The sequence below is a fragment of the Gigantopelta aegis genome, chromosome 14 (assembly GCF_016097555.1).
Source record: "Gigantopelta aegis isolate Gae_Host chromosome 14, Gae_host_genome, whole genome shotgun sequence".
Classification (NCBI taxonomy): Eukaryota; Metazoa; Mollusca; class Gastropoda; order Neomphalida; family Peltospiridae; genus Gigantopelta; species Gigantopelta aegis.
This window is the reverse complement of record NC_054712.1, coordinates 56,938,346-56,953,376: the sequence shown is the minus strand read 5'-3', so window position 1 is coordinate 56,953,376 and position 15,031 is coordinate 56,938,346.

Genomic DNA, 15,031 nt, shown 5'->3' with positions numbered 1-15,031 from the left:
AGTGAAAAACAAGAAGTAAAACGGAGACCGCTGGGTGTATTTGAAAGTTGAGGATGGGGGGGGGGGGGGGGGGGGGCTGTCAGTGTGATGACATTGGGAGAGAAATTTGACCCCAAAGGAGTTAAAGGAGTTGAATTGTAGATGCTCAAACACGGTGTGGTATCTTCAGTCTTCTGAGCACAACAAGGAAACGTCGATAGGCCATGCCACCACGGCCCCCCAAACAAGTGACTTTTTTACATTTTTTTTTGATTTTTTTTTTAAATTTATTTTTGAGGGGGGTGGTTGGGGTGGCTGGCTTTGGTTGTAGTTGTTTGTTTTTTTGTGTGTTTTTTTCTTCTTTTTTTTGGGGGGGGGGTCTTTTTTTTCTTTTCAATTATGTTCTTTTTGTAATTTTAAATTATTATTATTATTATTATTATTATTATTATTATTACTTTAATTGAAGCTGCTCTGGGCCATTTTATATTTTCTGTCGTTGGCCTTCAAGTTTCAGATATCTAGATTATCTAGAGATTTCGATATATATACACGGCTTCCTATTAACTTAATCACCACGGGAAGGAGACGTCGTCGTTGACATCTTAATGACCCTGTTTGGGCCAGTCGTAAAAAAAAAAAATCCACAAACACAGACGCACTTTAGTATATTGATATTTTTTAAAAGTGCACAATTATCACATATATAATGGGTTCTCGACGTATTATATAATATGGTAGTTTTTGTTGGATTATAAATATGTTGTTTATTCATGTAATTTTTTTAATTTTATTATAATCAACTTGGTGAGGTTCTTTACATTTATTGTATTCTAGTTACTTGTATATAACGGGTAAATTCAATATGTTTTTATTAATCTTGTGTATAAATGAGATTTGAGGATATAACAGATATGTAACTGTTTTTTAATATATATGTTTGAATATTGTGACTACAGAATATATCATGAATGTGTAGTTTTAACGTATGTAATTAATTATTTATTTAGCTTATTCGCTTATCCGGTTTTGGGGTGGGGATTTCTTCTTTTTTTTTTGGGGGGGGGGGGGGGGCAGGTGGTAGGGGTAGTGGTGTGAACAACATGTATATGTCCAACTCTACGATTGCGTTATAATTTCCTCAACTCCTGACTTACGACGGGTGCGCTCAGATTAACAACTAATGGGTTGGTTATACGACGAGAATCGAGTTGTACGAGCGCTTAGAAGTCGTGACAGCAGAACGTTGACCAACTTTCTGTTGGCAGTTGGTTGTCTGACACTAGCATAAGGAAGAAACATATGTATATTTTCATTTAACGACGCTCAACACATTTTAATTACTGTTATAGAGTGTCGGATATATGGTTACGGACAACAGACATAATGAGAGAGGAAACCCGCTCCTACAACGCCAAGGGCTACTCTTTTTGATTGTACCAGCAACAGATATTTTACATGCACCATCCCACAAACAGGATATTACGTACCACCGCCTTTGTTACACCAGTTGTGAAGCACTGGCTGGAACGAGAAATAGCCCAATGGGCCCACCGACGGGGATCGATCGTAGACCGATCGCGCATTAAGAGAGGTCTTTACCACTGGGCTACAACCCGCCCCTACGCACTTTGGTTACATATTATGGTTTTATTGTATTAACGGAAACTCATAGATTTGGCTACATCTTGCGTTATTTGGTTTGTGGACAAAATTGACGAAATCTCTTGCGCAGTTATAAATCACCAACGTCAATTTCAATCAATGCTTGTAATTTTATGAAGGACACTATAAACTCATATTAGTGAGAGAAAAATTGTATTCCAAAGGAACAAAATTACCCTCGGAGATCGATAAAAAAAAAAAAAATCTTGTTTACATAAAGTGTGACATTGATTAAAAAAATAAAGAGTGGTGTGTGAATTTCTTTCTGTTCGAAAGTCCGTATAATAAAAAAGCATGACGCGGTATTTCCATGTGGCGGTCGAAGTTTTATCTAAATCCATTAAAGGTATTATTAAGAATTAGTAGCCATTTTAAAAGGTTTTCGGCTTATAAAATATTTTTACATTATTAAAATTACAATATACTTCAATTTTCTTGCTTAGACTATGAATCTCTCCATTTCTGGACATCGTAATGTTTTATAATATCTTAATATCGATGTTCGTCTAAAAATAATTTCGTACGTACGAATTTATTATTTCTTGCAACAACCAAACGAAATTTCAAATAATTCACTTCAGATGTATTTATCCGTATAACACTTTATATTTAAAATATGTTAAAGGCATAATGTCACGGATTTTAGGACCTTATTTCTCTAAAAATGGATAATAAATAAAAATTACATTAATCGTTGGAAACCAAATGTAGCTATCGCATCACATTAACTGAACCATGATGGAGTGAACTCCATGTCATCCCTCTGGGCAATTTTAGTTTTTGAATTATGGACCATTGCCATAATTTTTTTTTTTTACAAAATGTCATTAATAAATGGAGTATGGTGGTTATGAAGATGGTTGAATAAAGTACATTTAGGGACAAAGCAAATTATTTTTGTTCAGGTAATAATGTGTTAGACCATTAAATAGGTCAGTAATCTGTGACAGTATGCCTTTAAGGTAAGGATCCAGAAAAATAATTTGCGGTGTGTGTGTGTGTGTGTGTGTGTGTGTGGGGGTGTGTGTGTGGGGGGGTAATGACATTCCCAAAGGGATTCCTAGAATTCTCCAACGTAAAAATGTTTTCAAGAATAAAATAAAAATATAACTGTCGCAAAATTTAGGGGGCGGGTGCTCGGGCCCCTGGGATCCCCTCTTAGATCCGCCACTGATGTTTCAAAAGCCAGGAGGAAGCAGTATGTGTTTATTTTGTTTGTCGGAACTAACGGAAGTCTTGATAGGGCTGAAAACTCGTGATAACCCCCTCCCTTTAACTTCAAATAAATAATGCACGTTCGTGTACTTTGGAATACCGTAGGTGACCTTTATAATTGACGTTGCACCCCCTCGATATAAAAACCCAGTTGCCGCGCCTGATATGGTCAAACAGATTGAACTGCCAGGCTTATCCAAGTCAGCACGAACTGAATTAAATATATTGTTAAAGTTACTATATTCTTTGCGAAGGAACATCAGTTTTGTTCTTGAATGGATGAATGAATGAATGAATGAATGAATGAATAAAAAAGATACAACGGCAACTGTTTGTCCAACAGAGAAAAATATATGAATGAACTGATGATCAACATGAATATAGAAATTTCAAAAGTTAAATTAAAAGACAGCGTAAAGAGCTAAGCAAAAACAAAGGGTTTTCACACATCACTCGTTGACAAAACTCTTATTCCAAAAGCAAATCCCCATGAAATAGCCTCTATTTCTTTTTTTCCTTTCGACTTACCATTGTTATTGCATACGGTAGATACATTATAACAACTTATACCGATATACCTATACTCGTTATATTTATATACTGATGACAAAATGTCAGAATAATCATTTGTTACACGTCAAATAGCTATTATTTAAAATAGGGTTGGGAAACGGTGTAAGCACGCTGTAATGAGTTTCAACCCGTGAAAATGGACGATAAGTTTGGTTAATCTTCAAAGCTGTAATACATTTGGATAGAGTTACACTATTGTAAAGCAAAATCTCTATGACGTTAAAACGGGAAATACTCTTAGAATAGACTAGAGCAGGGCTCCATAACCTTCACTCCTCAAACGTACGTGCGTTTTTAAAAATATGACTTTGTTATATTAGAAACACCAGGAAGACCAGAAACACTTCGTATGTACGGAAATGGATAATCTAAAGAATAAAATCTAAGTAGTGTCTGATTTCAATTACCAGTAGTGAAATATATGTGGCAGTGTTTAAAAACTTGGGTGTGTCGCTTTAAAGGAACACTGTATTCTTGAAACAGTGGAATGCATGACATCCCTTGTTAAAACGTAGTTTCTTGTTTACAATATTGATTTCTCTACATCCACTGTGTTGTTAGTTGTCTCGGTAACACAGTTTGGCGATATTGGATTTATGTAAATACCTTTCTTTAAAACAACAACAACAACATCTTGTTCAATTGTCAGGGTGTGTGACCATTCAGAATATTTCAACTCATTATAAACATAAGCATTTATTCGTCTTGGGATAAGATTTGAGATTGGAAAATTTAGTGTTGTGGTGTCCCGGGCGAATAAATAGGTGATTATACGCGTAGACATTTCACACGACTAGAAATGAAGAAGTTCCTACTGTGAAATAACTTTTATTCGTGGTGGCCACATTTTCGCGTAATTCGTGTAGTAAGTGCAGTCAACGAATTTAAGAATACAACGAAAATGTAATACATGTATACATATTACACGAATTTTGTCACACTACTTGTTCGATCCCTGACTTTAAGCATCAAACGAACTGTGTTTTTTAAGAGCACGTTGATTTATTAATCATCGACAATTGGATGACAAACATGTGGTAATTGTGACATATATAGTCTTAGAGAGGAAACCCGCTACATGTTTGCCATTATTCGCAAGGTATCTTTTATATGCACTATCCCACAGATAAGATAGCACATACCACGGCCTTTGATATGCCAGTCGTGGTGCACTGGCTGGAACGAGAAATAGCCCAATGCGCCCACCGACGGGGATCGATCCCGAACCGACCGCGCATCAAGCGAGCGCTTTACCACTGGACTACGTCCCGCCTCCTGTGTTTTTTAGCAAGACAACAAAAATTTAAGCCCACGAAAATAAAATGTTACAGTATTTTACGTCGGGAACTGATTCAGTCAAACGTATCGTGCAACATCGTGAGAGAAATCACGTATCGTTAACTCCGTCTAGATAACAGGCGTGTTTAATCCGTGTATTTGGACAGAACCCCAAAACTTTAATTACATTACGATCGTCAACAATCGTAACATCGATCGTAATTCATTACAATTAATTGTGCTTACGATCGTTTCGTGAAGCGGACCTCTGATCCGCTAGAGATGGGAACGACACATCTTGACATGAACACTAATTTAACACAAGGTGGAAATCAATATAGGAAGATTAAACCTCATTGTACGGGTTCGGTGTATAGAGCCTGTCTACAATGTATCATATGGAAATGTAGGGGAGAGGGTCATGTCGTCTAATACATCTTGACATCTTGAAATTATCAGTAACTGACGGCTAATATGATTGCCTTTCTGTCAACAGTCATTAGAGCCACGAGGACAGACTTTAATGACGTCTACGCAGAACGGTAAACACGGTTGGGTCAAAAATGCAGACTCGAAATATTGAAAATAAAAAAAACCGAAATGGATCATTATTTTAAAGTTACATGCCATTGTAAGATGTCTCCAACTACTAGAGCATTTTTATCGACTAAAATTAGATATTAATTTACATTTATTATTTGTATACCGAATGTGTTTCTGATCGTTCTAATCTTTGTATACTGGGGTTTTCACCACAAAATAAATATTATACAAAATAAAACTGATATATATTGATAGAATGAACATAAAAGAATAAAATAGATGATGTATTATAAAAATGTCTCAGACACTGATTTTGCATCCAAATAATTTCGAATATAGGGGGGAAAAATGGGAAATAAAATGAACTTTGAACTACCAAAAACATCAACACGGTCAGAAACAAATAGCAGATAGATACTCTAAACAAGCAAAAGTATTAGACATGTAATTTTGCTACCTAAAATGTTTTGTTGTTCGAAAATAATGAACATATCCAGTGTTCTTGGTCGTTCCAATGCCTGTAGAAGCTGAAAACACTGTCCGAATTTGATTGTTCGGTGCATAGCGTTTAATATACCAGTCGTGAAGCAATTACTGGAAAAAACAAAAAAAAACTTAAGTTCAAGATAGTGTCCGAATTTTATTGTTTGGTGATCTTTTGATATACCAGTCGTGATGCAATGATTGGAAAGGAAAACCTTTAAGTTAAGCAAACGTCTTTTATGTGGATTTATACGACACCCCATGGTAAATATGAACCAGAAAGCCAGCATCCGTGATCAAGACCATATCTCTGCACAATACAGAGTCGGTGGATATTTGGCAAAATGGTGGTTAATTCCATGAATCTCTATCTAGTGTCTCGTCTATAGGAGGACAGCCACTCCCGAGGAGATTCTTTACATGACGGTACATCCTCCTTGGATCGCCACAAAGAGAACAGCCACTCCCGAGTAGATCCTTTACATGACAGTACATCCTCCTTGGATCGCCACAAAGAGGAAAGCCACTCCCGAGGAGATCCTTTACATGACAGTACATCCTCCTTGGATCGCCACAATGAGGACAGCCACTTCCGAGGAGATCTTTTACATGACAGTACATCCTCCTTGGATCGCCACAATGAGGACAGCCACTTCCGAGGAGATCTTTTACATGACAGTACATCCTCCTTGGATCGCCACAATGAGGACAGCCACTTCCGAGGAGATCCTTTACATGACAGTACATCCTCCTTGGATCGCCACAAAGAGGAAAGCCACTCCCGAGGAGATCCTTTACATGACAGTACATCCTCCTTGGATCGCCACAATGAGGACAGCCACTTCCGAGGAGATCTTTTACATGACAGTACATCCTCCTTGGATCGCCACAATGAGGACAGCCACTTCCGAGGAGATCTTTTACATGACAGTACATCCTCCTTGGATCGCCACAATGAGGACAGCCACTCCCGAGTAGATTCTTTACATGGCAGTACATCCTCCTTGGATCGCCACAAAGAGGACAGCCACTTCCGAGGAGATCCTTTACATGACAGTACATCCTCCTTGGATTGCCACAAAGAAGACTGCCACTCCCGAGTAGATTCTTTACATGACAGTACATCCTCCTTGGATCGCCACAAAGAGGACAGCCACTTCCGAGGAGATCCTTTACATGACAGTACATCCTCTTTGGATCGCCACAATGAGGACAGCCACTTCCGAGATCTTTTACATGACAGTACATCCTCCTTGGATCGCCACAATGAGGACAGCCACTTCCGAGGAGATCTTTTACATGACAGTACACCCTCCTTGGATCGCCACAATGAGGACAGCCACTCCCGAGTAGATTCTTTACATGACAGTACATCCTCCTTGGATCGCCACAAAGAGGACAGCCACTTCCGAGGAGATCCTTTACATGACAGTACATCCTCCTTGGATCGCCACAAAGAGGAAAGCCATTTTGTTTTGTGTTTTTGTTAGGGTTTTTTGGGCTTTTAAAAAAAAAAATATTGTTGGTTTTGGATGTGGTTTTCTGAGATTTTGTGTGTGTGTGTGTGTGTGTGTGTGTGTAAATATGTGATCCTGATATAACTGCTCCTATAACTGATTTTGTCTTGGTGTTTTTGTGATAATGATGATGATGATCATCATCATCATTATGCTTTTCTTTTATTCATTTCAGTTTCATCATAGTATAACATTTACATTTTTAAAAATCAGCAACAGAGAAGAAATATTTTTTACTGGCTCTGTAACTGATCTTGTATTATTATTGTTATTGATGATGACGATGATGATGATGATGATGATGATGATGATGTTTTTTATTTCGATTTTTATTCAATTCAGTTTTGACTGTAAACTATTTTTTTCATCATAGCATAACATAAGATTTAATAAAATCAACGACAGAGAAGAAAAATTATAGATCTTGTTGTTATTGCTTTTGTTATTGATGATGATCATCATCACCATCATCATGGTTTTTTGTTTTATTATATTATATTATATTATATTATATTATATTATATTATATTATATTATATTATATTATTTAAGGATTGTCTGTTATTTCTTTTACGTTCATCAGGGTATAAACAAGAAAAATCATTTGCAAACTGTGAATCAGCGAAGCCGTTCTGACATAAGTTTGCAGATGATCATTTTTTGTTCATATACAGATGAACGTAAAAGAAATTACAAACAATACTTACAATTAAATTTGAATGAATGAATGAATGAATGTTTAATGACACCTCAGCACGAAAAATTTATCGGCTATTGGGTGTTAAACTATGGTAATGCAAACAAATAAAGTGATGATTAACATCAGTATAAAAATTCACGATTTAACTAAAAACACAGTGTAAAGAACTGTGCAAAAATACAAATATCACAGATAGATACTGACTTTTATTAAAAAAAAAAATTATATCACGAAGAAAAAATGGGGATTTGTGCTGTATGTGCCATTCTCAAAGATAATGTTACACCCCTGCATCACGGTGAGGTTACAGCACGCACAGGGGATTAAATTTGAATCATATTTGCTAATAATATCACCAAAAGTTCAAACTTTATTTTGAATTATTTTTAGTCCATAACCAATAACGCTCAATAAGACAACTTGCCCATATACAATGACAAACTCCCGTTGCTACGTCTGGCCCAATGGGATCAGTGTTCTCGCAGGGTGAAAAATAAAGGAGGGCGGACGCGCAGTACCACACACTTCCAAAAAGAAGGAAAAAAAGGCGAGGTTTGTGTGGGGATGGGGGGGGGGGGGGGGGGGGCAAGCTTGGTTAACATATTGTTGTGTGTTGGTAGACTTTGTGGAAAGACATACTCCTTATAAAGACATACTCCAAACAAGTGCAAAAAGTGTACACGATATACAAGCAGACTCGTCTTTTAATTGAACCGAAGATGTTAACGGTTTGACATTGACGAGCAGTTCAGGTTTTGCTGAACCGATCTAAGTTTTAATATTATTTTAATAAAGATTTCAAGATATACGAAAAACAATAAAGATGTTTGTAAAGTGATCCTCTAATGTCGGATACATTTTTTGTTATTTCCATCTTCATCGAATGAATCGATCGCTGTGATAAAATAGTATCGCCATCTGATAAAAAGTAGTTTCGTTTTTGTAAAGGCGGTGTATATATTATTTGGCACCCATCATCCCGGATGACGTTATATTGTAATGGATGTAACGGAAATTGAATTATATTATTATTGCTATTATTGTTGTTGTTATTATTATTATTGTCATTATTGTTATTATACTTTTTTGTTTTTGACTGTTAAATATTTCTTTCATCATAACATAACTTATAATTTAATAAAATCACTAACGGAGAAGTAACATCGATCGCGTGGAAACAAACAGCTGCCGAACACCTCGTAATTGCCCGACATACGTATATGTGGAGCGAAGATTAATCTTGTTCCATATATTGTGTGTTTTTAATAAGTGTCAGCTGATGTAATTGTTATTCCTTCAATACCCATTAGCGTGATGACTTCAGGGCGTGCACGCGTCTAGATAGGGCGAGGTAATAGACCGAGGGAACTTAATGCAATTTAATGCCGGCTCGTATGACAACTCAGTGCTGTCTGAACACAGTATACGAAAACGATTTTGTACACAATTTCAGCGTTCTGCATTGCATACTTTTTTTGCTTGGGAAATTAAAAAAACCAAAATGATACAATTATTTTCTTGTTGTTTGGGGGTTTTGTTGGTGGGTGTTTTTGGGGTGTTTTTTTGTGTTGTTGTTGTTGTTGTTGTTTTGGGGGGAGGGGGTTGTTGGTTTTTGTTTTCATTATCTTTTTAATGTGGGGGGGGGTAATGTTTTTTGGTGTGGATTTTTTGTTAATTTTTTGTTGTTGTTTTGTTGGGTGGGGTTTTTTGGGGGGTTTTTTTGGGTTTTTTTTGGGGGGGGGTGTGGATTTTAAAATGATTTAATTTGGAGGATGTTACTCAATATGTCCAATTAAAGTTGAAACACGCCGTTATTTCATTTCATTTACACGTATTTTCATGTTTATATCCAATTGAGGTTCAAGCACGTTGTCCTGGGCACACACCTCAGCTATCTGGACTGTGTGTCCAGGCCAGTGGGTTAGTGGTTAGTTGTTTGCAGATAGTGAGATATACGTCTATGTAGTGACCTCACACCTACCCACTGAATCATTAAACACACTCTGGGTTTATCTTGACAGATCCCCGTCGGTTCAAGTACGTTGTCCTGGGCACATACCTCAGCTATCTAGACTGTGTGTCCAGGCCAGTGGGTTAGTGGTTATAGACCGGGAGCCAAGTGAGATTTAATTGTTGTGAGAGTTCCAAAAGGTTTGAGGTGGTTGAGGTGTAGATGGACCCCAACTGACCACAGAAACCCAATTCTTAAGTAAATATAGTGCGGGAGTAAATAGGGGACGCTACTGAAATTACCCCCAAAATGGGATTTAATTGTTGTGAAAGTTCCATCCAAAATTCCTTTGCTACTTACAGAGGACATCTCACTGAGCCCAAATCCACAACTTAAGAAAAAATATTTTGCGGGAAAGGCTACTTAAGAAAGACTCTAATTAGTGCTAATTAGGGATTTAATTGTTGTGAAAGTTCCATCCTTGGAACCAAATGTAAAATGTAGAGCATGCTCACCCGATTCAGAATTACCAATTTAAGAAAAAAATATTGCGGGAAAGTGCAATTAAGAAGAGGTCAAATGCTAATTAGTGCTAATTAGGGATTTAATTGTTGTGAAAGTTCCATCCGAAATTCCTTTGCTATTTGGTAGAGGACATGTCACTGAGCCCAAATCCACTGCTTAAGAAAAAATATTTTGCGGGAAAGGCTACTTAAGAAGGTGTCCTCCTATTTTGCCTACAACCCACTTTGCCTACATTCAACGTTAATCCTATATCAACGAATCATGAAGGCCATTTCACTTTGATCACATATTAAAGATCACAGTATGGGATCATTGGGCTAATACTAATCACCATAAAGAGCATGAAATCACCTTTGCGCAACTAAGCCCCAATTACATTACTTATATTCATTATAATCTTAATTGTTTATGTAATACAATATTTTTATATTGGTTTGAGACGCAAAATAATAGGGATTGTCCCACTATGAACTGGGGATGTCACTTTTTCACACTGTAGGCAAACTGAGTGTAGACATAATGGGTTGTAGGCAAAATGGGTGTAGGCAAAGTGGGTTGTTGGCAGAATGGGAGGGAACCCTTAAGAAAGACTCTAATTAGTGCTAATTAGGGATTTAATTGTTGTGAAAGTTCCATCCTTGGAACCAAATGTAAAATGTAGAGTATGCTCACCCGATTCAGAATTACCAATTTAAGAAAAAAAATAATGCGGGAAAGTGCACTTAAGAAGAGGTCAAATGCTAATTAGTGCTAATTATGGATTTATTTGTTGTGAAAGTTCCATTCGAAATTCCTTTGCTATTTGGTAGAGGACATCTCACTGAGCCCAAATCTACTATTTAAGCAAAAAATATTTAGTGGGAAAAGCTACTTAAGAAAGACTTTAATTAGTGCTAATTAGGGATTTAATGGTTGTGAAAGTTCCATCCTTGGAACCAAATGTAAAATGCTCACCCGATTCAGACAAGATAAAAGGAAGGAAATGTTTTACTTAACGACGCACTCAACACATTTTATTTACGGTTATATGGCGTCAGACATATGATTAAGGACAACACAGATATTGAAGGAGGAAACCCGCTGTCGCCACTTCATGGGCTACTGTTTTCGATTGGCAGCAAGGGATCGTTTATATGCACCATCCCATACAGGATAGCACATACCACGGCCTTTGATGTACCAGTCGTGGTGCACTGACTGGAGCGACAGACAAGATAATGACCTATAGCATCAATGTGAAAGGTGTTTTTTTTCTTTAGAACATGGACATGTAGTATATCAATGGATAACTTTTGGTGAGTATTGTACAGATAAGTCAATATTATGTATGAATATGGTATATAGAGTCGTAAAACATGTTAATAGCCATTTTTAATTAAATATAGTTTTTAAAAGTCTCTATTTTTCCTTCTAAAAACCTGTGTGGATTTAGTTTATATTACCCGGTATACAATTTATATATGCCTAAATTATCTCTATTTCTTAGGTAAATTAAGAGAATATACAACATTTTGTATTATAGTGAGCATTTCAACTAAAAGGTTTCACTCAATATTAACATCATCATCCAGTTCATCATCATTAAGTACAAACGTGTGTCTTTGATGAGAGAAACATGCCATTTTGCATTTTAGGACATATCTTAGGAAATATTTTTGAAATAGCAACATTACAGATTTATTCGGTGATTGTTGTGGCAGCCATTTTCAAAATGGTCATTTTGGCTGCATGGAAGCCAGTGTAGGTGTCAGAATTACCATACAAGTATTTATTTCTATATACACACTTAATAACACAGATTTACATATATAAGTCCGTTACACATCTTGTAATTTACTGCTTAATGACAATTTCATGTTGTTTTTTCTTTAAATAGCTAACGTAGTTTATACTAGACTATTTCAAGGGCAGCATGAGAATTAATGCCACCAAACACTATTTACTGGAGAACACCTCTTGGTCAATACACTTTAGAAACAATCTATGGGGAACCAAATGTGAACTGATCAACACCACACAATTAATCGGGAACATACAAATCCTGATTTAAATTAAATTAAGAGCCGTAACCAACAGTGTTTGAACGCAGAAGAAGAAGAAGAGAAGGGTTATGTCCACCATATCTCTTTGGGGAAAGTGACTTACATATTTAATTATGTTGCGAACATCGCAGGATTCATATTACACTGGTTAGTACATATGCCCACTGCACATATTGCAGGCATGAACCTCGTAGGTCATATGAGTCAATGTACCAGGAATAATGTTTGAATGGTATGGTTTTGACGAAGGTGAGATTATTTCGTGGTTATATTCCACGATAACCATCAGCCAGGGAGTACCACCTCTGAGAGAAATGTGCCTATTATTTCTCTTGTATTCCTGTTTTTGTAACGCTGCCTATTCATCACTCATTGTGTGTAGTGAAAACGGAAGTTCGCATTCTGAATCCCAACCAAATATTCATAATTATCCTGGACCACCCTTTGTATGCCAATGACAAATGTATTGAATGTATATGTCTATTAAGTCATAGTGAATATCACTTAATTGTGTTTCTCAGATGCCTTCATATGAAGACGGCAGCATTCAAAGTGGTAGCAGATCAATATTCTTGATGGTAGTGAATTAATGGATGTCCTAGCATATATAGGCTGGAGTTGCCTCTTCAGGATCGAAAGACTCCTTTCCCAAAATTCACTAATGTGACGCATCCCCACCCTGCTACAGTAGAAGACATGTATGATTTATACTTCATCAGTCAAAGACTGCTGCAATCGTAGAGCTGAATCATGAACCCTGTTCCAATTTTGTTTTTCAGTTCTGCAGTTGGAAATAAAAATAATGCTCTTTCTTTAAACATTTGAAAAGCAAACTTCATTTTGCATACACGTATTTTATCATTATTGGTTTCTTGAAACAACACAAACTAGGTGACTTTCGGTGCATTTGCAAGATTTGGCAACACTTAATGAATAAAATGTTGATGTATATGCTGAATTTTGGCAGGGTGCTTCACAATAAAAAAACCCATGATAACCATTCTTTGCTGTTGCTATTGACCAGGAACATGAGCAGAATAATGCTTCTATGAAAGGTGGTTGCAGAGCTGGAGTCATCTATGAAGATTGGTCAAAAGTTGAAATATCTCAGACACCATGAATAGACCAAATACACACAGAAGACATTTCTGAGAAATATCAGATTGGGACATATGGAAAATATATTTAAAGAAAGCAGCAAATAGATGAGGCATTGAAGTCCAAGCTTTCAATGATATGATGAACAGACTTATTAAGATGGGAAATGACAAGTATGGTATATTTATGAAGGAATGGCTTGTTTCTTAGATCGTTTTGAGATGAATAATCTTTTCTTCAAATGACTTCTAGTTTATAATAAATCCAAAGAATAACAGCATCTGTCTTGAAGGAAGACTGTTCTAGGCTTTATTACATTTCTTGTCAAATACAGACACATTTTGCTTTAAGTAGGTGATGCTGTCAGTGAAGGACATTCTAAAATCCAAATACACACAATGGACAGTTTTCTTGGTTCTGCGTTGGAGTAACATAGAGCTAGAAAGTTTGTTTTGTTCAATGACTGGCTAGTCGATATCAAACATTTGGTCATATAATCTAAGAGGAAACCGCTATATGTTTTCGTTTTCGGTACCAGGCGCGGGGCACTGGCTGAGGCAGGAAAAACCAATCAGAGCTTGGGTTCACCTGAGGGTTTCAATCCTTCGACTCAAGCATGGGGAGGGGTACATAAGTCAAAATGTATTATTTTATGGATGCAGTCCATGCTCCTAATTGTGTCCGATGTACTTTTCAGCGTCGAAGATTAATTTACACCTGAACCGTGTGTGTGTGGGGGGTGGGGGTGGGGGGTGGGGAGAGTAATGATCAAATATACAAAAGGTGTACATGGAGCAGGGGTGATAAAAAAATCCCCGATTTTGAAAAAAACCCCACTTTATGGATGGTCTCCAATTAGCAGTCTGAAAAACCCATTTTACAATGACAAGATGGCGCACATCTCTCAGCAAAAAATGGCTATTAACATGTTTTATGACTCTGTATACCATATTCATATATAATTTTGACTTATCTGTACAATACTCACCAAAAGCTATCCATTGATATACTACATGTTCATGTTCTAAAGAACAAACCCACCTTTCACATTGATGCTATAAGTCATTATCTTGTCTGAATCGGGTGAGCATTTCACATTTGGTTCCAAGGATGGAACGTTCACAACCATTAAATCCCTAATTAGCACTCATTAGAGTCTTTCTTAAGTAGCCTTTCCCACTACATATGTTTTCTTAAGTAGTGGATTTGGGCTCAGTGAGATGTCCTCTACCAAATAGCAAAGGAATTTCGAATGGAACTTTCACAACAATTAAATCCATAATTAGCACTAATTAAGAGTCTTGTTAAGTAGCCTTTCCCGCAAAATATTTTTTCTTAAGTAGTGGATTTGGGCTCAGTGAGATGTCCTCTAATAAGTAGCAAAGGAATTTTGGATGGAACTTTCACAACAATTAAATCCCATTTTGGGGGTAATTTCAGTAGCGCCCCCTATTTACTCCCG